Raw genomic sequence first — 24,130 nt, 5'->3', positions numbered from 1 at the left:
GCCTGCTGTGACCTCCTTTGTCTGGCAAAGCAATAAAACTATTTTTTTTTTCCCTTTACCCAAAACTCGGTCTCTGTTTCAATTCCGCACCAGAAGACAGAGACCGAATTCCAGCAACAATATTGTCAGACACAGTATTCTCAATTTTATATCATATTTTAGTGACGGCAACAAAGTTTCAGAACCCATCTGTCGAGTGGATCCAGTCGGCACGAGAGAATTCCTGACATACTCTACACGTTCTAAGAGTCCTTGTTTACCCGTCCTCCATCAAGTATTAAGGGTGGAGAAAAACCAAACTAATATGCGAGAAACAGGCAAAGAAGTATTCCAATAAATACGACTCTAATATAATCAGACAAGGAATAACAGTGAGTACCCACTGTTTAGTAATAATTGAGGAAAAGGTTTTAAGGTGGAGGGAACATGAGCTACATGCTTTAAACAAGTGGCTGTCTGGACTTCTCTGACCCAAGCCCTGGTAATGTGTGCAATACCCACAAGGTATTGATTTCGAGTATATTAATTCATCTGAAGACTACATTAGAGAAGGTAAGAAAATGCAAATTATTAAAATGTAAAGGTTAAAAAAATCCCAGGCACTGAAATACTGTGAATTTAAACATTACAAGGTAACTAAAATTTTCAGCCTCTTTAATAAATCATTTGCTATGGGAAAATATATATAGTAGATTGAGAGATACATATATGATGAGGTATACAAAAGTACATGAATACATTGACATATGTATGTATGAATGTATATGCATTTACACGTAAAGCTAAAAATTCACACTGACTTTACAAATATCGTTACCACTGTGATGGCTTGTTTATTAAGCATATTATACTTTATAATATATCTAAATACATGGTTTTAGATATAGATTTGACTGTAAATGAAGCTGCACTGCTTTATTTCAGTGTGGCATGTACAAAGACAGGATTTTTTCTCCTTTCTAGCTAAATGTGGCTTGAAGAAAAAAACCGGCCTATGCAAAGAAAAATGAGTCATGATTCAGCTCTCTGTTTGCATATGAACTGGTCTGCAGTAAAAAGAAGGACAAGAATAAAAAGCAGTGCCTTTATGTGCATTAATTAAGCCTTTTACAGAAAGATGGCAGTGTTATTGTTTAGGGCCAATATTTTCACCTTATTTATAGTGTAATACTCTGTCTGAGCCTAAAAGTAAAACCCAAACCCCTCACTGTATGGAGGCCAGTAAGTCTGATCACAGGACCCAAACTCTCCAACACAGGGTGTGGGATGTGACTGAGGGCACATCTCCCCCCTATTTCACACTGAATCCTCTAAGACATGAAACCCCCTGCTCTGAAAAAGGACTTTTTAATCTTCCTTCAGCACAGCAGATAATATTTAGCACATTAGCTAAAATGTTTCCCTAAAATGGCAACACACAAGGGATTCTTATGTCACCAAACAGTTGGTGAGATGTCATCATTTCAACCCTGTCTCTTGCTGGTTACAGATGGAGGTACAAAAAGTGAGTGGAAGAAAAAATAAATAATATTGCATCATCCTGTGGTGGCTTCACAGGAAGACCAGAACGCACAGAAATCCCATTTCGTGGCCTTCAGAATTAACTCAGTAAGTTCTAGATTAAAAAGAAATGTAGGCATGAAAGAAAACAGAGGAGCAAGCCTTAAAACAGGACATGATTGTTTCCCGTCTGGAAAAGACTGCACTAGATCATGGAGAAGGACAGGAATCCTGAAGCCCTCCACGGACGGAGGTCAGTAACTCAAGGGCTAGGAAGGAGGAGGGGCTTTGGCCTCCACACAGTTGATACGTTGATTCTACGGAGAAAGGAAGTCCTACTCCTGCCGTTGTCTGGGACTGAATCATAACAAGGTCTCTGATTACTGCCAGAAGAAAAGAAATTTGGGGTCAAAGAAGCGCTATTTGCTTCATGACCTTATTGACAGGTTATTCTGCAATAGACGATAACAAGGATAAAAGAACACTAACTCCAGATTCTACAGGAAGCCCTAAGTTCATCAGAAACTTACCAATATAAAAAGAAGATGGGAGACGGTATTTCTCCATAACAAATGATGGTCTATGAAGAGAAAAACAGTAAGACACTGAATGCAACACAAGAGCCAAATCATTAAGACGGCACGGCCTTTCTTAAGAGCGATTTGGTAACTTCTTTCAACAGCCTTTAAAAATGTAAGCGTCCTTTGACTCAGCGACTTCACAACTAGGAATCTGTTGTAAGAAAACAGTCGTGGATCCACTTGTCAATTTAGATATGATTTATAAGCATTACTTTTAAGGACCAAAAAAAAAAAAAAAAAAGAAAGAAAGAAACAAAATGGGATCAAATAATGAGCAACAGAAAACATTTCTCTACTGTCTCTCCCTCAGGGGAAGTAACGGAACAACCTGAATCACTATTTAAGATGCAGCACAGAACACAACACAGACCTGCATTCAAATCCTGCCTCTACGACTTGTATATTTGGAAATGTTTAGAATAATAAGGTACCTGAGATTTATTTTTGCACATGGTATGAGAAGGACAGCGAAAATTATTTTCTTCTGGAAGTACGGTGAGTTACGCCAATGATGATTTATTTACTAAATAAACCATCTTTTCTGAACTGATTTTTGCAGGTTTATCATAAATCAGATCTTCATATATACTTGAACCTCTAATCGATTCAATAGATCTATTTCAATGTTAATGCATATTGATTTAATTGTGGGAAATTTATAGTACATGGTTTACAGTGGTCCCTCAATAAAGTATTTCAAGAATCGGGGAGACAAATCCTTGGATCTGTTATTCCATTGGTTCTTTAGAAATAATAAGAGGATGGTGGGAGAAACTGGTTATGCTTTTTCTCAAACATCCTTCAACAAGAGTGTGTGCACGGACAAGATCAGAGACGGTTCCGAGAAGGAAACGGCCAGGTGGAGAGGAAAGGAAGGAAGCAAAAAGCCACTTTCTAAGGCTGAGGGGTATCTGAGTCTTACAAGAGCGTTAAAGTCTCCTTGTATCTTAATTTAATATTCTTTGTTTTCCATCCTTACTTCCTTTAGAGAAGCTATAGTTCTAGCCAAAAGGGTAAGGTTATGAAGTGGTCCAAAAGCAAGTCAAGGGAGTTCCCTGGTGGCTCAGTGGGTTGGGGATCCGGCATTGCTGCTTCTGTGGCTCGGGTTTGATTCCTGGCCCAAGAACTCCCACACGCCGTGGCAAAAAAAAAAAAAAAAAAAGTCAGGTCAGGGATTCCCAATCTTTTTCAAGTATGAGGATTCCCCCGCTTTGTTTTAGGGCCACACATGGAAGTTCCCAGGCTAGGGGTCAAACTGGAGCTACAGCTGCCCGGCCTACGCCACAGCCACACCAGATACCAGCCGCATGTGCGAGCTACACTGCAGCTCACATCAACATAGGATCTTAATCCACTGAGTATGGCCAGGGATAGAACCCACATCCTCACGGATACGAGTCAGCGTCATTTCCAATGAGCCACAATGGGACTCCAAGATTCCCCTTCTAACGCCAGGAATCTTACCAGAACCCACATGGTAGTAACTGGCCTTTTGGCAGTCATGGTTTGAAAAACATATAATAAAAACTATTATAATCACAGCAAAGCTTTTACATAAATATATCAATCATAACGGCAGCTAGTATATATAGCTATACTTCACTGTCTACAGCTCAATCCACTACTCAGATAGTCTTTGTCCAAGATAAGTTCAAAAAAATCTCAATTTTATTATCAAAAATAATTTTTTTCTTCTCAAATTACTCTGATCTATAAAATTAGTCCATACTTTCTATTCAAATCAATAAATTTTAATGATAAATTACCACCGCATCTAATCTTAAACATTGAGCTATTAAACCACTAAATATGTAATGGTTCTGCATTCAATATTACTTTCTAAACCCACTATTAAGTATAATTTTAAAAAGTCAGGGTTAAATCATCATAAAAATATCTAAAACTCCAAGAATGGACAAGGTCACACACCATACAAGGAAAATGCTGGTGCTCATCAGGTGTATATGAGCTACAGTTTTTTGAGATTTTCGGGGATTTTCCTTACTGTACACATTTGGCGACATTAAGAGTTTGGACAGAACGCTGCAGATAGGCTTTTCATGGTGAGGAGTTCCCGTTGTGGCTCAGCGGATTAAGGACCCAGTGTTGTCTCAGTGAGGATGTGGGTTTGATCCCTGGCCTTGCTCAGGGGGTTAAGGATGCCTCGTTGCCATGGCTGTGGCACAGGCTGCACCTGCAGCTCCAATTTGACCCCCTGGTCCGGGAACTTCCATATGCCACAGATCTGGCCGTTAAAAAAAAAAAAAGAAAAACTCACATGTTGAAATCTGACCCCCAGGGTGACAGTATCAGAAGGCTTGGGCTTTAGGGGTTATTATTTAACAAGAGTGGAGGTTTAGCGCCTTATAAACAGACATGGGAGAGCTCCCTTGTCGCATTATGTGATGTCATGGCCAAAAGAGGGCTACTTATGACCCAGAACTGGGTCCCTCCGCAGACCCCCGATCTGCCAGTGCCTTGATCATATACACTTAGTCATATATGCCTGTCAGCCTCCAGAGCCACGAGAAACAGATGTCCATTATTTAGACGCCTCTCAGGCTGCAGTGCTTTGTTTCAGCAGCCTGAACAAGCTAAGAAAATGATTTTATGTACCTTTCTGATATTTATATTTACACTTATCTTGTTGAGATGATGAGTTTTACAGGCTGGCAAAATAAATAATTTCTAAACTCATTTCACAAACTCGAAGAAGGTGGTAACCATGAAAGGATAAACTCCACTCAAAATGTACCAGCACTGCAGACGTCTCTGTGATAAGATGGTTCTACCGCCAAGGACGCCCGGCGTGGACTAGAGAGACGATGGTCTGGACACAGTCGAGTTGGAGTTAAGGTCACCCGAGCAGCCCACTGCAATGATTCCTTCTCTGAGTCCTTGACATCCAGCTCCTGCCTGCGGCATTTGGGACATGCCACGTTTTTGCTCTTCTCTCTTTCCATCTCCGCCTCTCCACTTCCTTGCACCGGGGACCCTGCAGACGTCTGACTGCACAATCAGGATCCGAGGTTCGCAATGTGTGGGAGACTAGAAGGCACTACTTTCACAGAGCCTTACTCCCTCTGTTGGGAAAAACGGCTCTGGTCTACGATCTCATTTGACCCCCGGGGGCAGGGGGGGCGGGGAGGTCAATGACAACCTTCATTTCCCACAAGAAGAAACCAGAGGGGTTGAGTAACTCACACAGTCAAATGCTTATGATGCCGCATCACAGAGAGTCCAGCACACCCATGTTTTTCTCCATTTCAGTGCCCTTTCCGCAACATTACTGCTTGTCACTGAGTGGTCCCCAGAGTAGAAGTCTCATCACCTCCTGGGAACTGCAGATTCTCAGGCCCCAGTCCAGACGAACAGAAAGACACACACTGGGAGGGGGCTCCCCAAACCCTCCCCCCCTCACCGTGACCCTGACGGCCTCAAGTGGAGACCCACTCCTCTACATCAGGAGGATTCAAAGTCAAATTATTTGTCTAATTCTGGCTAGCCATTTCCTAATTTTAAAAGGTGAAGACGCAAATATGACAAGGTACTAAACTCTTCAAATGACGAGATGGCATTAACTTAGGTTTTCCTCATTCTAAAACACTCAGCATAGAGTAATTCAAAAGAAGAAAGCAAAAACGAAACAAATTTACTTTTTCCTTTTCACTTTTCAGGTCTCCGAACACAACTTTATCAACCTTGCATGGCCCCCTCCTTCCCAAATTAAGAGAGCAGAGGCCAGAATTTTCAGAAAGGCCACCTGCTTTAGCTGCTCCACCAGCAGCAACCCTGGCGGAGGCTGTGAAATGTGCGGAACCAGCCTCAGGGGGCCTGCAGGCACCTGGCACCAGGAGGGTGGGCTGCCACGTGGTCCTAACTCCGTCATTCAGGAACCATGTACTTCTGTCAACCACGTGCTGGGCACACAGGGCACAAAAACGGCCCCTCGTCCTTGTGGAATTCACGTCTGCCCGGGAAGAACATGTGCAGGTAACTAACTTGGATGGGGACTGAGCCCCGACGGATGAGGAGTCCATCTGCTGAAAGGGCCGGACGCCAACAGCTCTGAGGAAGGCGACGGCGTCATCGGTGGAGTGAGCGCCACACGCGTCTCTGTCTCGCCGAGTCTGCAACGTCAGGCTGGCCTAAGATTGGTCATTAACACAGGCCGCTTGGCATCCCGCCCAGCTGCGTCTCTGGCGCCCTCCAGCTATCTGTCTAACCCTTCCGTCAACCCCAGGGCATACGTCTTGCTTTCCACCAGCCACCATCCTCATTCCGCCCGGGGAGGACATGCCTTCAGCAGAGATCTGTGGCCTATCAAAACTCTCTCCTAAAGCGTGCTCGGGTTGGAAGGTCACCCCTGCCAAGTGCAGTTTTAACCCTGCTGCCCGGCCAACGTTCCCGTTGGGTCTGCACCTCCCTGCCCCCTGAACTGGGTAAGGCGCTTTGTGTCAGCCAATGAAAAGCAAGCAAAAGTCAGGGGGGGCTCGTTTCCAGGCAGACACATTAGGACCCAGCGAGCTCTACACTGAGGCCAGGCTGCCTTGCCCACTGGCAGGCATCCGCATTGGAGGTGGGGGCTCCCCTGCCCACCCACACTGCCTTAGGATGTGAAGCCTACGGGTGACACAGAGCCAGACCGGAAGGCTCCCAAGGCAGTCCTCTCCGGACACCCCACACTGCCTGTGTGCGAGGCGGCTGGAAGTGCAACGCTGCTTGAGCCAGGACACCTCCTGCACTGCCTTTGCTGACAAAATGCACTCTGGTCTAAATTAAGTCCCAGAGGAAACATGTCTTTTAAGTTTTTCTGGCAGTTATAAACTCTTGGGACTCAAGACGGATACATATGCTCCTTGGAAAGTGACGAATTCTTACAGAACTATACAAGAAAATTTATAAGCAGTCAAACCTGTCTCTGTAGGCATTTAAAAACGAAATGTATGCTGTAAAGGCCAGAGAGTCAAAAGCATTTACTAAAGAGAAAAGCCTTTAGCCAAGGAAAATATAATTTACAAGGAAAATAATTCAAATATAAAAACTATACAATTGTTACGGCTGAGCAAGGAATTAAACAAGTTGAACAGCAGCATAGATGGTAAGTAATATGAGAGAAAAAACTGATCGCTTTTCAGAAATAAAATTAAGCCCATCTTTTTTTTTTTGTCTTTTTTGTCTTTTTGTTGTTGTTGTTGTTGCTATTTCTTGGGCCGCTCCCACGGCATATGGAGGTTCCCAGGCTAGGGGTTGAATCGGAGCTGCAGCCACCGGCCTATGCCAGAGCCACAGCAACGCGGGATCCGAGCCGTGTCTGCAACCTACACCACAGCTCACGGCAACGCTGGATCGTTAACCCACTGAGCAAGGGCAGGGACCGAACCCGCAACCTCATGGTTCCTAGTCGGATTCGTTAACCACTGCGCCACGACGGGAACTCCAAATTAAGCCCATCTTAATGACAAAGATAAAGTTTACAAAACTCGGAATGTTACTGGTGTTTTTACTATCGGGTAACCACTAACTGAGTACTTCCAGGTATTTTAGGAGCTAGTAGTCATCCAACGCTCTGAAAAGACCATCCTCCAGTAGAGAAAAAGGCAAAAGTGAAACTCCAACCACACCAACACTAACTGAGTTTAAAACGCACTGCGACAATGAAGTACTCCTAGTTCCTGCCCACGCCTATAAACAAGCGTAACACCATCAGAAATTTGCTGAATGCCATTCCAAACCTTTTTCCTAAGGAGCAAGGAAAAGGCCATGTGTGTGTTTCCAGACCTGCTGTCATGTGACTGTGTGCTTCTTTATTTCTAGAGAAGTGGCCCCTGGAAAGCTTATTAGCCAAGCGCAGTCACTTCCCCCGTGACCTGCCTGGGCCCATGCTGCCCGGACGCCTTTCAGGCTGGAAAGCTCCATCTCTGCGGTAAGCACGGCTGCCCCCACAGGGCCGGCGTCTGGCCCCGTGCTTCACACTCCCCAGCACAGCAGATAATGATCAAATTAAATGCACAGAGGACAACAGGAGGACAAGGGGAAATGGGATCTATTTCTCCAAAAGGTCAAATCTTATCACAAATGTCATCTCGATGACACTTCTTCTATGGTGATGTCTCAATTTTTTCTTGCTCATGGTAGAAATATTAGCTTGTCAATTTAAAAAACTAAAATAAAAATGAAGCATGACCTCAGTTAGCTGGGAGGCATACAGGTTTTGGCAGAAAACGTCGAAACATAAATAGGAGTCACTTCTAAGTTTGCTCGGCATGGAGATGAGAACGGTAGTAGCAGGTGCAAACTTAAAGGCTCACCTCCCCTCAAAAGTCTCCCTGTATCAGAACGAAGGAGAACCACAGCAAGGGCTGCCTCCCTTTCTCTTGCATTCCCCCTACCCCCGGTTGGGAAGCTTCATAAGCAAGCGTAAATCCATTTTTACTTTCCCTCTTAGAAGACTTCCTTTGTCCTGATGTGTTTTTTTCTTTTTTTCTAATTTCTCCGTTACTCTTAAAAAAACGTCCCATTTAGAACTCTGTGCCTTTTCTGAAGGTACTTCTCATGAACAGAGAATAAACTATGCCCACATCTTTTCTAAGAGAGGTTTAAGAAACAATTTCAGGAGTTCCCATCGTGGCGCAGTGGTTAACGAATCCGACTAGGAACTATGAGGTTGCGGGTTCAATCCCTGGCCTCGCTCAGTGGGTTAAGGATCCGGCGTTGCCGTGAGCTGTGGTGTAGGTTGCAGACGCAGCTCGGATCTGGCGTTGCTGTGGCTCTGGCGTAGGCTGGTGGCTACAGCTCCGATTCGACCCCTAGCCTGGGAACCTCCATATGCCGCGGGAGCGGCCCAAAGAAATATCAAAAAGACCAAAAAAAAAGAAAAGAAAAAAAAAAGAAACAATTTCACATCACCAAGAGCCTGCAAGGTGTTTTTTTTATAAATTAAACTACCTTTTAAACTTTAAAATATTTTTCTTTCAATATTTTTATTGATTACATTACCAATGCCTTTTTTTTTTTTTTTTTTTTTCCTTTTTTGGCTGCCCCATAGCATAGGGAGCTCCTGGCCAGGGATCAGATCCAAGCTGTAGTCACAACCAAAGCCACAGCCGTGGCAATGCCAGATCCCTAACCCACTGTGCCGGGGCCAGGGATCGAACCCATGTACCAGTGCTCCCAAGACACTGCCACTCCCACTGCACCACAGCGGGAGCTCCACCAATGCCATTTTAATTAAGCAATACAGCGTAAACATTCACTAAACACTAACCTACTATACATATATGCCAGGCTGGGAAAAACCCATGCTGGATATACCAAGATGTTTTCCAGCACAGCCACCATACACTGATCCTTCTCTCGTAATGACCCAGGGCTCTGCCCTGAAGCATGAGAGCAAGGGCTGTGCTAGCTACACAGGTCTCTGTAAAACAAGGACTCATGCCATCTACACAACAGAGGCTGAAAAGGATCTTTCTGATACACTGGGTCATCTTTCCAACACTGGTGTGGGGAATAATGCAATGTTCTGAGTTGTCTTGTGTGAGACTTTAACAATTAGATTTAACATTAGATTTCTGGATGATGAGTTTTATCGTAGCCTATCAAAACTATGTTCGAATTACATAATAATATGTAAGGTCATTTAAGATCGTCACACTGTTAAGCTAAATATTTAATAACACATCGGGTTAATGGTTTATCTGCCCAAGTCGGGCACTGGAGTGATATCTACTCTAATGAACGGATTCAATCTAAGTCAACAGTCATTTGCTGAAAAGTTCCCCCATATCAGATACATGCCTAGATGCGGAAATGAATGACAAATACTTTAGGAACTTCACAGTCTTGTCCAAGAGTAGAACACCGAACATATTATTTGAGAAGTGCTATATTCACAGGACGTACAAGGTGTTATGGGAATAACGTTAAGGAGGTATTAAGAATAGCTCTAGAGTGACGTTTTAAACTGTCCCTGCAGCGTGACTAGGAAGTGACAAAAAAGACTAGAAGGACGAGAGACTGGGAATGGTTGGGGCATTCCAGGCAGAGGGAAACACAGGAGAAAAGACGTGGAGGGGAGCTCCCGTCGTGGCGCAGTGGAAACGAGTCTGACTAGGAACCATGAGGTTGTGGGTTCAATCCCTGGCCTCGCTCCGTGGGTTAAGGATCTGGCGTTGCCGTGAGCTATGGTGTAGGTTGCAGATGTGGCTTGGATCTGGCATTGCTGTGGCTGTGGTGTAGGCTGGCAGCTACAGCTCTGATTGGACCCCTAGCCTGGGAACCTCTGTATGCTGTAGGTGCAGCCCTAAAAAAAAGACAAAAGACAGAAAAAAAAAAAAAAAAAAAAAGGAAAAAGCAAAAAAGACACGGAGGAGCAAAAGTGCAGAATGACCAGTGTGCGGCTTACATTACGCCCTCTTTAACCTCATGATAAGCACACATCAACCTGCATGGCTTTGAGCATATGGAAGTGCATGGAAGAAACTCAGTGAATGGGTTTTGTTTGTTCGATGAGACACGTTCTGACTGTACAAAGCACTCATTAGAGTAATTTATAATTAATTACAAACTTTCCATTTAAAAAATGAAAATATCTTCTATTAGTCCAATGCCTTAGGTAGGATACACTTTGTTCAATTTTGACTTCAAATGAATATATCACTTGAAATGTATCGATCAAGTTTAGCAAACGGAAATGAGTGCACTGAATGTTTGAGAGACTTTGGAAATCTGTTTCTTGGTAGATTACATGACAGAAAATTAATACTGACACTTTAACTGGGCTTCCCTCCAATAAAATAAAACCTCTTGGAAGAGGATCTACTGTCATAACTTTCCCCAGACAGACAAGACAAAGGCCCATCCTATCATGGTGAAAAAGAGGTTCCCTTGACCGTTTCATGTAAATTCCTTGAAATATTTTTAATACTCCTTTAAAGTATTATAGTACATGAATAATGGCTTTCAAAAAGTCCAATTGATTAATACGAACTTGGACTCCTTTCTCCTCAAAGCTTTAAGGAAATAACTTTAAAAACAACTCTGATCCAATTGATACCTAAGTCACAGTCTGGATCGTATTTATGCCAGACCAAAAGTGGCTGCATAATGTTAGGAGCAGCCTCCCTGAATTCATGAATGATTCACTGTGCTAATTACCTGACTTCTCCGTCGCACATATCATAGCAGATATCTATCAACCGTGCCCAGGTTTCTTGAGAGTCTTCCCTTCTTAAGATTCAAGTTCACGCCTCTCCTCTGGCTCTTTAACTGCCCCTTCTCAACTTTGCTGGGGGATTCTCTTCCTTCTTCCGGCCCTTAAGGAGTCCTGCCACCCAGCTTTCTTCTTGTTTGGTTTTCTCCAAAGAACATACAAATGCTTTCAGATCAAAGCTGACCTATATGTGCATTTTATGTGCACCTCAGGTATTACAAATTTACATTTAAAAATAAGAGTTCTTGTTACCATCCAGAGTTGTGCTTACAACTGAAAAACTGGGAGTTCTGTCATCACATCTGCTGGCGGCAACTGAGCAGCAGCTGCTCCCATCAGATAAGGTATACGCTCTCCAGCCAGCCACTGTCTACCAGCACTGAGCCAAGCTTCAGCTCCAGCTTATCATCCTAGAGGGGGCGCTCTGCACCCACTGGTCTGAACACTGTCCCCATGGAGTGGATGAGTCCTGTGATGGTGACATATGCAGTAATTCTTTGTAACCTCGCTGTTTCCACGACTCACCTTGGTTCAGACGATCCCCAAGGTGATACCCGTCTCGCTTAATCAATGAGTCTATCATTGTTTATTGAGTACCTGTTATATGCCCTGAACTATGCCAGTGGCCAGGAGTTGAAAAACAAATGAGATGTGGCCCTGTCCTAAATGAATCTGCAATCCAGGGTAGGAAGCCAGGCAAATGCATCAGTCTCTGCTGAGCTCCAGCCCACAGTCTCCAGACCCCAGCGACCTCTCACGTGGATGCTCCAAACTCACCACAAACTCAGATGGTCTGGCCTGAAACTCCGCAAGAAGCCCTCTTCTGGGCACTGCAGGTGGCAGGGGTCCCAGAGCTCCTCTTTCACTTTCCAATTAAGATTCCATAGCAACATTCAAATAATGTTTTAAACCATGCATATATCAAGTCTTTGAAGGAATTTCTTAAAAAGAAGCACCAACAGGATAAGGCCTTCATAGTGATGCCCCAGCTTCTTGGTAAATACAAGTAACAGGATGCCCTAGCCACGCCCCCCACACAAGTCCTAACTTGTGGAACTGGGGGACTTGAGCAAAAAGGCAGGAGCTTCTGGAAAACCTCTCCCTCTGGTCTTCTTGTTTCCCTAGTGGTGGTGGAACATATTCAATTCACAGTAACACCAGAGCCATTTCTTACGAGCTGAGCCACACCAGTTAGTGACTAGATTGTAAAGGCTGAGGGAGAGGATGCCAACTCGGAGACAGGGCAGAAACAGGAAAAATAATCCAGCAAAAACAGCTCCCAAGGAGATCCCCACTGCCTCTTGGTTCCTAAAATCATACAATCAAGCCAGCAGGATAGTGTGCTTTGGGTCGCTTTCTTTTTCCCTCTTTTGCTCTTTAAAACATGATCCAACCACCCAAGTGATTTCTTCTCAGTCAGGGTCCATATGGGCCTTTCTGCCCTCCTTCAAATCATGACATTCTGAGGTAAGAAGTGTGTTATATTACTGTGTCCCAAGCCTAGCACAAAGCATCTGGGTTGACAGATATGAGGGAGCCGTGTGGGCTTAGTCAAGTTCCACATAAAAGAAAGAAAGAAAAAATCCTTTAGCATGATATACCAAGTCGTTTGCAATCCACCATCTTACTTTCCAGGTAAGGGGGCATGTACCTCAAGAATGAGTAAGACCATACCAACGAATCTGACAACATAGAAGAAGCAGACAACAAGTTTTCTACAAATATACAGCCCACCAAAACTGAATCAAGAAGGAACAGACCATCTGAACAGACCCATCACTAGAAATGAAATCAAATCTATAATAAAAACTCCCTACAAAGTCCAGGACCAGATGGCTTTAGGCAAACATACAAAGAAGAATTTATACCTAACTTCTCAAACTCTTCCAAAAAACTGAAGGGAAGACTCCCAGATACAGTCTATGAAGTCACTGTCCTAATACCAAAACCAGACAAAGATACCACCATAAAAGAAAATTACAGGCCAATATTTCTGATGAATATAGATGCAAAAGTTCTCAATAAAATATTAGCAAACCAAATCTAACAAGTCATATAAATGATCATATACCACAACCAAGTGGGACTCATCCCAGGTTCAAAAGGATGGTTCAACATACACAAATCTATAATGCAATACACCACATAAACCAAAGAAAAGGAAAACTGTACGATAATAACAACAGATGCCAAAAAAAGCATCTGACAAAATTCAAAATCCATTCACGATAAAAACTCTTACCAGAGTGGGTATAGAGGAACCATATCTCAACCTAATTTTATGACAAACCCAAAGCCAAGGTAACACTCAACAGTGAAAAGCTGAAAGCCTTCCCACTAAAATCTAGAATAAGGCAAGGATGCCCATTCTTACCACTTTTATTCAACATTTCTCCAAAGAAATACAGACGGCCAAAAGACACATGAAAAAATGTTCAACATCACCAATCAGTACAGAAACATAAGTCAAAGCTACCAGCTCACACCACTAACAACAGCCATCATTAAAAAGTCTACAAAATCAGAGCTCCTCCTGTGGCAGAGCAGGCTAAGAATCTGGCATTGTCTCAGGTCAATGCTGAGGCACAAGTCTGATTCCTGGCCCAGTGCATAGGGTTAACGATCTTGCGCTGTCACAGTCGTGGCACAGGCTGCAGCGGGACCTTGGATTCAATCCCCGGCCTGGGAACTTCCATATGTCATAGGTGTGGGTGAAGAAGATAAAAGCAAGCCTATAAATAACACATGCAGACAGTGTGTGGAAAAAAGGGAACCCTCCTATGCTTTTGGTGAGAATGAAAGTTGGTATAACCACTATAGCAAACAGTGTGGAGATGCCTCTGAAAACTAAAAACAGAATTACCATATGATCCAGCAATCCCACTCCTGGGCATATATCCAAACAAAACTACAATTCAAAAAGATGCATACACCCCTATGTTCATAGCAGCACTATTCACAACAGTGAAGATATGGAAATAACCTCAATACCCAACAAGAGAGGAATGGAAAAAGATGTGGTACGTATATACAATGGAATACTACTCAGCCATTAAAAAAATAATAATGCCATTAGTAGCAACATGGATGCAACTAGAGATTATTGTACCAAGTGAAGTCAGAAAGAGAAAGACAAATACCGTATTATTTGACCGATATGTGGAATCTAAAATAGGACATGAATGGGGAGTTGCCATCATGGCTCAGGGGTAATGAACCCAACTAGTATCCATGAGGATGTAGGTTCTATCCTTGGCCTTGCTCAGTGGCTCTTGCTTAAGGATCTGGCATTGCTGTGAGGTGTGGTGCAGGTAGGTGGCTCTGATCCCACACTGCTGGGCTGTGGTGTAGGCTGGATGCTGCAGCTCTGATTCGACCTCTGGCCTGGGAACTTCCATGTGCCGCAGGTAAGGCCCTAAAAAGACAATACATAAATAAATAACTGACACAAATGAACCTAAGAAACAGAAATAGATTAACAGACAGAATTCAGACTTGTGGTTGCCCAGGGGGAGGAGTTTGGGGGAGGGATGGAGTGGGAGGCTGGGGTTATTAGCATACGTAAGCGATTACACACAGAATGGATAAACAAGGTCTTACTGGAGAGCACAAGGAACTACATCCATTATCCTCCGATAAACTACAATGGAAGATAATATGTTTTAAAGAGTGTAAAAAAAAGAATGAATAAGGATAAGCTGCTAACAGGGCAATATGAAGGTGCGTGGAGTGGAGTAAAAATCGCATGGAGCTTTCGAAAATACAAAAAATTGGTATTTCTCAACCTGGCTCAGAATTAAGAGACTGAAACTTGTTAATTAAAAGATAAAATTAATGAAAAGAGATCTGTGCCTAGACCACTTTTTAAAAAAGATTTCCAAGATAAAGATGACAGATTGAAAGTAAATATTTTAATTCTCGTCTGAAACTTGATGAAATGACAGTAAAAAGGTTACCTTTTAAGGGTAAAGGGAACACAGGAGAGAATACAAAAGGTGGACAGCAGTGGGAAACGTTGCAGCTAATGCAAGGAGCCTGAATCCAGAGTTGGCAGTGGGGAAATTAGCCGCAGATAGGATGCTGTAGAATGCAAGATCCCCAGTGGATTTGGGGGTGCGGAGCTGCCTCAGAAAGAAGGGAAGAGGAACCAAGTAAGATTACTTTCACGGTGGTTACAAAACCACCAGAATCTGGATGCTCTTTCCCAGTGCGCGTGACCAGGTGCCACCCTCGGCCATTCTAAGCAAGCACAGGAGGTTTCTTCTCTGGAGCGGACAGTTAAGGGCACCTGGACTCAGACACTCTGGGATTCACGCAGCCAAGTACCTTCCTGAAAACTGGGAGACAGCCTCAACTTATGCATATACGCCTTAACTCAACTTCCTCAGGGCTGGCAGCCAGGCAATCCTCCTCTAGGCAGGAGACAAACAATCTTCTCTAGAGAAACTAATCTGCTCAAGGGGCAACACTGAAAACACCAACATCTAAAGTCAAGTTCCCTGTGGTACACGGCACGGCTGGCCACCAGGGACCTGATGCATAGCACAGGGAACTCTACCCACTATTCCGTGATAATCCACATGGGAAAAGAATCTGAAGGAGAATGGATGTGTGTATATGTGTAACAATCATTTGGTTCTACAGCGGAAATGATTACAACATTGTAAATTAACTATACTTCATTTAAAACTTAAAAAAAAAAAAGTCAAGTTCCTTTACTCAACAGTCTGGTCAGATCACCCCGCAGCCAGAGCTCGGGGCCAGTGAGCTACTTAGAATCGAGTCTGATTTACAGTTGTGACTTGACGAACACTTGTGGAAGGAAAACTGGAATTTTTAAAATATATAATAAAGGGAGTCTGTGGTATTTCATAACCCCAGGAAGTACGAGGGTACTGCAGTGGAGAACCTGTTATAAGGAATAAAATGCGCATTCCTCAGCATACCTACCATTCCAGGTACTTCACGAGTTGAGGCTATCCTTCTTCCCAATTTTATTTCCTACCCCAAGTCTAGGAAACCCACAAGCATAGGGTCAGAGCAAAGAGCTCTGGGGTCCCAAAGACCTGAGACCAAGCCCTGGTCCTGGAACTTCCTAGTTGTGCAACTTAGGCCAAGTTACTTGAACATTAAGAAGAGAAGGTATTATAAGATAGTGATGAAGATACATAAAGGTGATATGAGGCACAGAAGAGTACAGAGAATAGGATTTTATTCATATGATGCTCAAAAGAGAGGAAACTAATCTAAGGTGAGAGATACCAGATCAGGGATTGTCGGGTGGAAGGGAGGGATTAATTTAAAAGGGATTTCAGGGACTTTTATGGGATTATTGGAATGGTTTACATTTTACTGTGCAGTGGGTAAAAAACTCATCAAAAGATGTAGTTAAAAATCTCTATATTTTATTATATGTAAATTGTAGTTCCATTAAAGAGGAAAGAGAATGGGAAAAGTAACAATAAAATATTTTAATGAGGCTATAATTTAATAGTCAATAAAAATATGGTTTTATAATTCAATTAAACTACTGACTGATAATTACTTCATAATAACATGGTACTTTTTATTAAAATGGATTTCCCCCCAATAAAGTGTCAATTTTTAAAAATATGAAATATACAGAAAAGCTTAAAGGAAAAAATTACTTCAAATTTACCACCCAGTATAAGCAGTTAAAAATGGCTTTACTTACCTTCAGACATTTTTCTATGCATATAGTTTTGAAAAATGCATAGACATTTTTCTATGCATATAGTTTTGAATTGTATTCTGCAAATACAATTCAAATGCAGGGGGAAAATTAAGAAAAACGGTAAGTAAAAATTAAATTTCTTATTAATTTATAAATGACAGCTACCAGATAATGATTTATTTATTTATTTATTTATTTACTTATTTTTTAGGGCCAGACATGGCATGTGGAAGTTCCCAGGGTAGGGGGTCGAATTGGAGCCACAGCAACGCAGGACCCCAGACGCGTCTGTGACCTACCCCACAGCTCACAGCAATGCCAGATCCTTAACCCACTGAGCAAGGCCAGGGACTGAACCTGCATCTTCATGGTTCCTAGTTGGGTCTGTGACCCATTGAGCCATGATGGGAACTCCAGCTAACAGATAATGAGTAAAAAAGATGTTCAGAAGAAATATGTTTCCAAGACATAAAGGGAAATCATGTAGGGTGCCGAACAGGGTCTGTACTATGATTTACGTGTATATATACCGACACGGGAATGAAAATTCTCTGCAACAATGTACAGGGACCGTTAGCAATTATTAGCTCTGTCACTGCACACTTTTACTGTCTCGGTTTCAATGCGGGTGGCAGCAGACTTTCATTTTTTGTTTTGTATCCTTAAGGTCTGAATTGTGCACCATGACATACACATACCTACATATGTATGTGTATGGTTTGCATTACGTTGTTTTAGAACAAGGGACATTACAAACAGAGGAAACCCAAGGGCTCTCATTTCACAGCTGAGCAGACTCAAAAGCAGAAAAGCTAAGAGACTTGCATAACCTGACACAGCTAAATAAGCTGTCTAACTCAACCTGGAGAACAGGCGTCTCGGTTCCCAGGCCAGTTTCTTTCTGGCCTGGATGGTACACGGAGAGTGTAAGGCAATCCCGTGTTGACAAAATTAAGAATGCGAGTCACCACTTTATGAATGTGACACTCAACACGAATGCATAAACTAGAATCATGTACGCTTTATTTTTGTCTTTTAAGGGCCACACCTGCAGCACATGGAGGTTCCCAGGCTAGGGGTCAAATCAGAGATGTTGCCATCGGCCCACACCACAGCCACAGCAATGCCAGATCCAAGCCACGTCTGCGACCTACACCACAGCTCACGGCAACGCCGGATCCTTAACCCACGGAGCGAGGCCAGGGGTCGAACCCGCAACCTCATGGTTCCTAGTCAGAATCGTTAACCACTGCGCCATGACAGGAACGCCTACGTTTCATTTTTAAATTAAGACAACGGATAAGCAAAGGAATTCTTTAAAGTCTGCCCTCGTATGTTTTCATGTAATAAAAGAACTATCCACATGTAACACAATCACACTAATGAAAATTAATGTCCAAGCTTTTATACTTTATTAGCTTTGATAGCTGTGAAATAAACTGGTGCATTTTATTAATTTAAACCATAAGGCTAAATACACTTTTTTTCTCACTTTATAAGATCCTGAAGCATTCCAAGTCTCTCTCAGGGCTCTTTCTATGAAAACACTCAACTTTCTTTGGGATAATTGTATCTTTTTTACAGTGGTTTAAAACACTTAAATTATTTTTACATGAAATAATTTCTTAACGACTAGGTATTTAAGAGTGAAAAGAATCCATTATGTTATCCTAATTAAGGGTCCCAGGAATGAAGTATCGCGTTGGAGGAGTTCTGTACCACACAAGTGCCGAGCAATTCTACCAGAAGGGTGTGCTGTAATTTGTTAGCCTAAACCCAATTTAACCCCCGCACTACTTGGGGAGGTAGAATTCTGACACTCCTGGGAACCCCCCCCCCGCCCCCGCCAGGAAGAGGCAAGGACCCAGCTCTCGACTTCCTCCAGAGAGCCTCCCACCACAAACACGGTACAGACATCACGACGGCAAACCCACAGCAGCTACCAAGCTCTCGGAAGTTAGAGAGCCTTCCAGAATAATTCAAGGCAATATCCAAAATCCCTAGAATTTAAGTTGTTCTTTGTCTTTGGTCTTTTGAGGGCCACACCTTCGGCACATGGAGGTTCCCAGGCTAGGGGTGGAATGAGAGCTACAGCGGCCGGCCTACACCACAGCCAGAGCAACGTGGGATCCGAGACGCCGTGTCTGCGACCTACACTACAGGTCAAGGCAACGCTGGATCCTTATTAACCCACTGAGTGAGGCCAGGGATCAAACCCACAACCTCATGGTTCCTAGTTGGATTTGTTTCCACTGTGCCACAACGGGAACTCCAGAATTTAAGTTTTTCTTATGCTTCATTCAAATAGCTTCTGAGACTGGCTAAATTAAATGTGGAGAACTTAATACATAAGAAAAGAACTACGGGTACTGACACGTGGAGCACCGCACTGCGGTGAGACACATCACCTCACGCAAAAGCACTTGGATTCCACCCATGCACCAAGAACGTATGACCAAAAGGCACCTTGGGAAACCCTCCAACATGAAGGACAGAGAGCAAAACAAAGGAATGTAAAAAAGGAGGCAAGCGGCTGCAGAGGCCACGGAGACCACAGAAGGAAGAAGATGAAGACCTCAGACAGCTAAGAAAAAACTGTGAAAGCTGAAGGGGGGGAGTCAGAGAGGGACGCTAGGCCGAAAAACAGATGCAAATAGGAAAATCCACCCAGCAAGTCCAACAGGAAACTAGCAAGAGGTCTAAAGAGAAATAATAAGAAAGGGAGAGAAGGAAACTCTCAAAGAAGTAATACCAGCTTTTTTAAAAAATATCCCAGAACATGAATTTCTACATTTTAAGGACAAACGCAGTACTTGGTACCCTCCGTTTTCATTACAGACTTGCAGGGCATATCGGTTTTATGTGGTATGGGGAGTAGGTTGATAAAAATAAAAATATTTAAAATCAAAACTGATTATAATATAATCCTTTACTGTCTAGAAAATATACAGAATCTATTTGGGCATCACCCTCAGAAGAATAAAATTTATGCATTTGTCGCATGTAAGTCACCCTTAGCCTTTCCAAGTCGTAGTAATTCCCTCTCCTTCAGTCTTCACCAGTGCGTCTTATTCAACCTGTCAGTTTATTTCCTAGCGCTCACACCCTTCAGCCCTGCCCACACTTTTTACCCAGTATTTCTTCTTCCTGGAGAGGGAATGCTAATCAGAGTCCAACCAGCGGGAACATTCATCTTCCAATCGTGCACTTGATCAGAGAGAGGTCCGTTTTACTCACCATGACGGCTTCAGGGTTTTCACGGCGTTTTACTCCCCGTTTAACACGCGGTTTAGGTTGGCGAGAACACCCCGACCATTGTTCTCTCACACCTCCATACACCTAACTCGATTCTTTTCTACCCGTACTGGGCTACCGACACTTTCCGACCCAGCGGGACTCGATCTCTGCCCCTCGGTGTTCACGTTTGCTCAGGCTCTCCATCTCCCCTTCTCTCCATATTTTCTCCATTTATTGTCTGCTTATACTGGCCAAATGGATAGTGCTTTTAAGGACAAGGACTCTAGAGGCAGAACAAGGAGAGCAGCAAGACAGAAGATGCCAAAGGGTGGACCAGGCCTATGGAACCGAGATGGAGAGGCGGGGCGATTCCAGAGATGTTTAAACCAGACAAGATGTTGGTGACTCTGGAAGGAGGAGTACAGAGGCGTCTAGGACGATTCTCTGGTTTTCTGTAGTAGGTAAGAGGATGAGTCCCTTCAAGAAAGAAAACGCCTTTTATTTATCAAGACGGATGACAATGTTCTTTGGGGGGGGGCACCCCACAGCCTATCAAGTTCTCAGGCCAGGGATCAGGTCCAGGGATCAGGCAATGCCAGACTCAGTATCCAGCGTCAGCAGATGAGTCGAGGGGCAAATGTGGGTCCTGGCGCTGCAGAGACACCACCTACGGTGCCACTGTGGGAGCTCCCCCAGGACAATATTCTTAGTCATTACCTGGAGGTGAGGTGGTAGTTACTGGAGACGAGGACTGGGCTCAGAGACAGGAGTCTGAGACTTAAACCCAGGGTTCTGCTACTACTTCGTCTGTGTAAGCTGAGGCGACTCCCAGAATTCTCACTTTGGGCTCAACGGACTCAGCTATGAGGCAAAGTGCAGGTGGTAGCAGGTAAGACCTAACATAGCCATGAGCAGGTGAACGCTCAGCCATCAACTCTCGAGGAGAAAGCTCCAAGTCCAGAAGCGCTGAAGAAGCGTGAACACAGCACAGCAGATGAGGAGAACTGCCTTTAAGCAGCACATGTGCTTCCCGAGGCCCCCACCCTGGCCTCCTGGGCTCTGCTTTACCATCCACAGCCGTTCCTAACAACTCTGGTTTCACAGGCTATGAAGAACAAAAAGCAGAACCACTAAGAGAAAGACAAGAGTTACCAGTAGTGATACAAAAGAAAAAAATGGCAGCTTATTAATAATCTGACCAAGAAGAAAAAATTTTAAAAAAGTTAAAAGTAGGCCTAACACTCAATGACTTCATTTTTTTCAATAATGGTTCTGAGTCATCAGAAGAAGATTAAATTATACTGAGTTTCCTCTGATTAAGAAAACATAGGAAAGTAAGAATGTAGAAAGTGTATAACATATTTTTAAAGATTTCCATCAAAAATGGTTAAATTTAAAAGATTTTAGTTCTTGAAGGTGTAAGATTCAGTTACCTGGAAAACTAATTTATGATCAGTTACCTGGAAAATTCCATCTTATTCTGGAAAATGACCAGATAAATGGTGTGTTACCGAATGGGCTACTTTAGTACAAATAAATGAATCAAGTTTAAAACAAAAGCCTACTTAATTTCTAGACAGCTTATTTTACCTGAACTGCAAAGTATTTCCTGGGAATTTCTTGTCTATTTTAAACCAAAATCATGTTTTTCAAGAATACACTCTGCCATATTTCGCTTCTACACGTCAGTATCCAGTACAAATGGAATCTTCAAAATAAATAATGCAATTACCTAAACTAACATGAAGAAAAGAGTCTGGATGATCCAAATAATTTCGACTATATTAAAATCACCTATATTTGACTATCTGAGACATAGATAACAACATAAATTTAATTACTTGCACATTAAGTATGTTCGAACCAACCTACATTCCTAACAAGGCTAAGGAAACTTGAGTCTCTATGAAAAAAATCCAAAAGACAAATTAACGCTCCAACTGTCAGTAAACTCATCTTTAATTTTAGGAAAGTAAAAGTTATATTTATCCTCAATTTTAGCCTTCCAAGTACCCATTATTCAAATAAAGATAAACTCTTTGTCCCATTTTTCAGTACCCTTAAAGGAACTTAAGTCAAAATAATCATGAACATTTCAATGCAAATTAAGGGTAAATAAAAGGCTTACACAGAGCACTAACAACTGGAATGAATTAAGACCACTCCAAAATGGGCCCCAGAATTATCCAAGTAAAAATGTGGCTTATCGGAAGATGCACATTTAATATCACCTGAAAAGCATGTGGGTTGTCTGACAATCAGGAACAGATCCAATATTCAGAGTGGAGTTCACATTAGTCAAATCTTGTTAGACTCTTAAATGAATCAATCATTCACTGGTACATAAAAAAGACATTCTACCAGCATAATTCCAAACGCTGGCCATACCAATGAAACCTCAAACCAATGAAAACTCAACGGAGACAATGAACTATATACAATAAGGATTTTTCTTTGAGAAGTTTTATTTTTATCTTTCATTTTTTAGGGCCTTACCTGTGGCATATGGAAATTCTCAGGCTAGGGGTCGAATCAGAGCTGCAGCTGCCAGCCTACACCACAGCCATAGCAACACCAGATCTGAGCCCTGTCTGTGACCTACACCACAGTTAAAGGCAACGCCCAATCCTTTAACCCACTGATCGAGGCCAGGGATTGAACCCACATCCTCGTGAACACTGGCCAGATTCTTAACCTGCTGAGCCACAAGGGGAACTTCAACGGCATATTTTTTGAAAGAATTACTAGCTCCAATTGGACCTGTAGCCTGGTAACTTCCATATGTCACGATGCAACCATAGAAAAAATACGTTATCAAACAAATTTGTTCATGGCTGTAATTTCAAAGACTCACTAGCACTCCTCGCGAAGTAAATGAATGCTGATACTTCACGGATGAATTCTGGAACCACAGCTTACGTTTCTCTCACTCATGCACACAAGCTAACTGCATATTCAGGAAATAGTGACTTGCCGTGAATGCTTATCTATTTGAAAGTAGGTAATACGCTGTCGACAACACCCCAGATCAGCAGCAGGAATACTGGCTTCCCTCTATTGTTCCTTCTATCCATCCACGTTCCATTAAACACAAGAGTGACTCTTCAAGTTCTATCTAGCCCCTCCTCATTTTTTCTGACTTGGTTTCCTTATTTCTCTTATGGTTTAAGTCATTCTAACAACTAGTTATTAGTAGATGTCTTCTATTGGCCATCAGGTATGTCAATAACATGGTAAAAGACAAATTTTCTTTCGCAATTTGAAAAGGACTAAAATTTTAATAAGCATTTAATAACCTTAAGAGAAACAAAATCCGTGAGCTTTCACTGCAAGTGTTTAAGCAGGAGGGTGAAGAACACCTGTGCCAAGCAGGTTGGCACAGAAAATGATCTTGCAAAGAAATACCTAATTCCTGCTTGTAGGCAAGTTGAAATGGGTCATTCTAAGACTACTATTATTTTTAACGGCATGCAAATAAACTCATTGCCATTTTGGGTTGATATAATTGGTACTTCCATACAAGTCACTCGTGTCGGTGTAAACTGGTGCTAGGTTTGGGAATGTAATTCCCAAGAGAGTCTTTAAAGGTGCTTACTCTTTTGCCTAGCTACTACATTCTTCGAACTCTATCCCAAGGAACACTCAAGTATAGAATTCTATCCACAAAGGTGTTCATCATACAGTAGTGAAAACTGAAAACTCTGAACCTATATACTGTTGAATTATGACATTTACATGAGAGAAAACTATTTCTCGACATGAAAGAGCTGTGCGCAAATAATGCTTAAAGAAGAGAAAATGGCTATGAGGTACACTACGTTTCAGAAGCAGGACAGTGAATCGTATATATAGCATGATTTAATCTGTGTAAAATTACATCTAATGAAAGCAGCAAAGAAGGAG

The 24,130-nt window shown here is 42.6% G+C and overlaps 1 protein-coding gene and 2 long non-coding RNA genes across 8 annotated transcripts in view; all 3 read right to left on the bottom strand.

The window, feature by feature from the left end:
• SDK1 (sidekick cell adhesion molecule 1) overlaps window positions 1–24,130 on the bottom strand; it is an 823,726-nt gene that overhangs the window by 569,126 nt on the left and 230,470 nt on the right. The gene's annotated exons all lie outside the window — the stretch shown is intronic.
• On the bottom strand, window positions 9,062–15,711 carry LOC146404329 (uncharacterized). Its single transcript, XR_014840033.1, has 2 exons — window positions 14,913–15,711; window positions 9,062–14,686 (listed from the first exon to the last, which is right to left on the bottom strand). It is a non-coding gene; the product is annotated as an uncharacterized LOC146404329 (long non-coding RNA).
• Window positions 17,166–23,704, bottom strand: LOC146404328 (uncharacterized). The gene is made up of 2 exons (XR_014840048.1): window positions 18,181–23,704; window positions 17,166–17,324 (listed from the first exon to the last, which is right to left on the bottom strand). It is a non-coding gene; the product is annotated as an uncharacterized LOC146404328 (long non-coding RNA).

The sequence above is a fragment of the Sus scrofa genome, chromosome 3, assembly GCF_054392235.1.
Source record: "Sus scrofa isolate SSC_HxYL_T2T_F1_AM1 chromosome 3, Sscrofa_HxYL_maternal_Yorkshire_Landrace_v2.0, whole genome shotgun sequence".
NCBI lineage: Eukaryota > Metazoa > Chordata > Mammalia > Artiodactyla > Suidae > Sus > Sus scrofa.
This window is presented reverse-complemented; position numbering and strand designations above follow the sequence as displayed.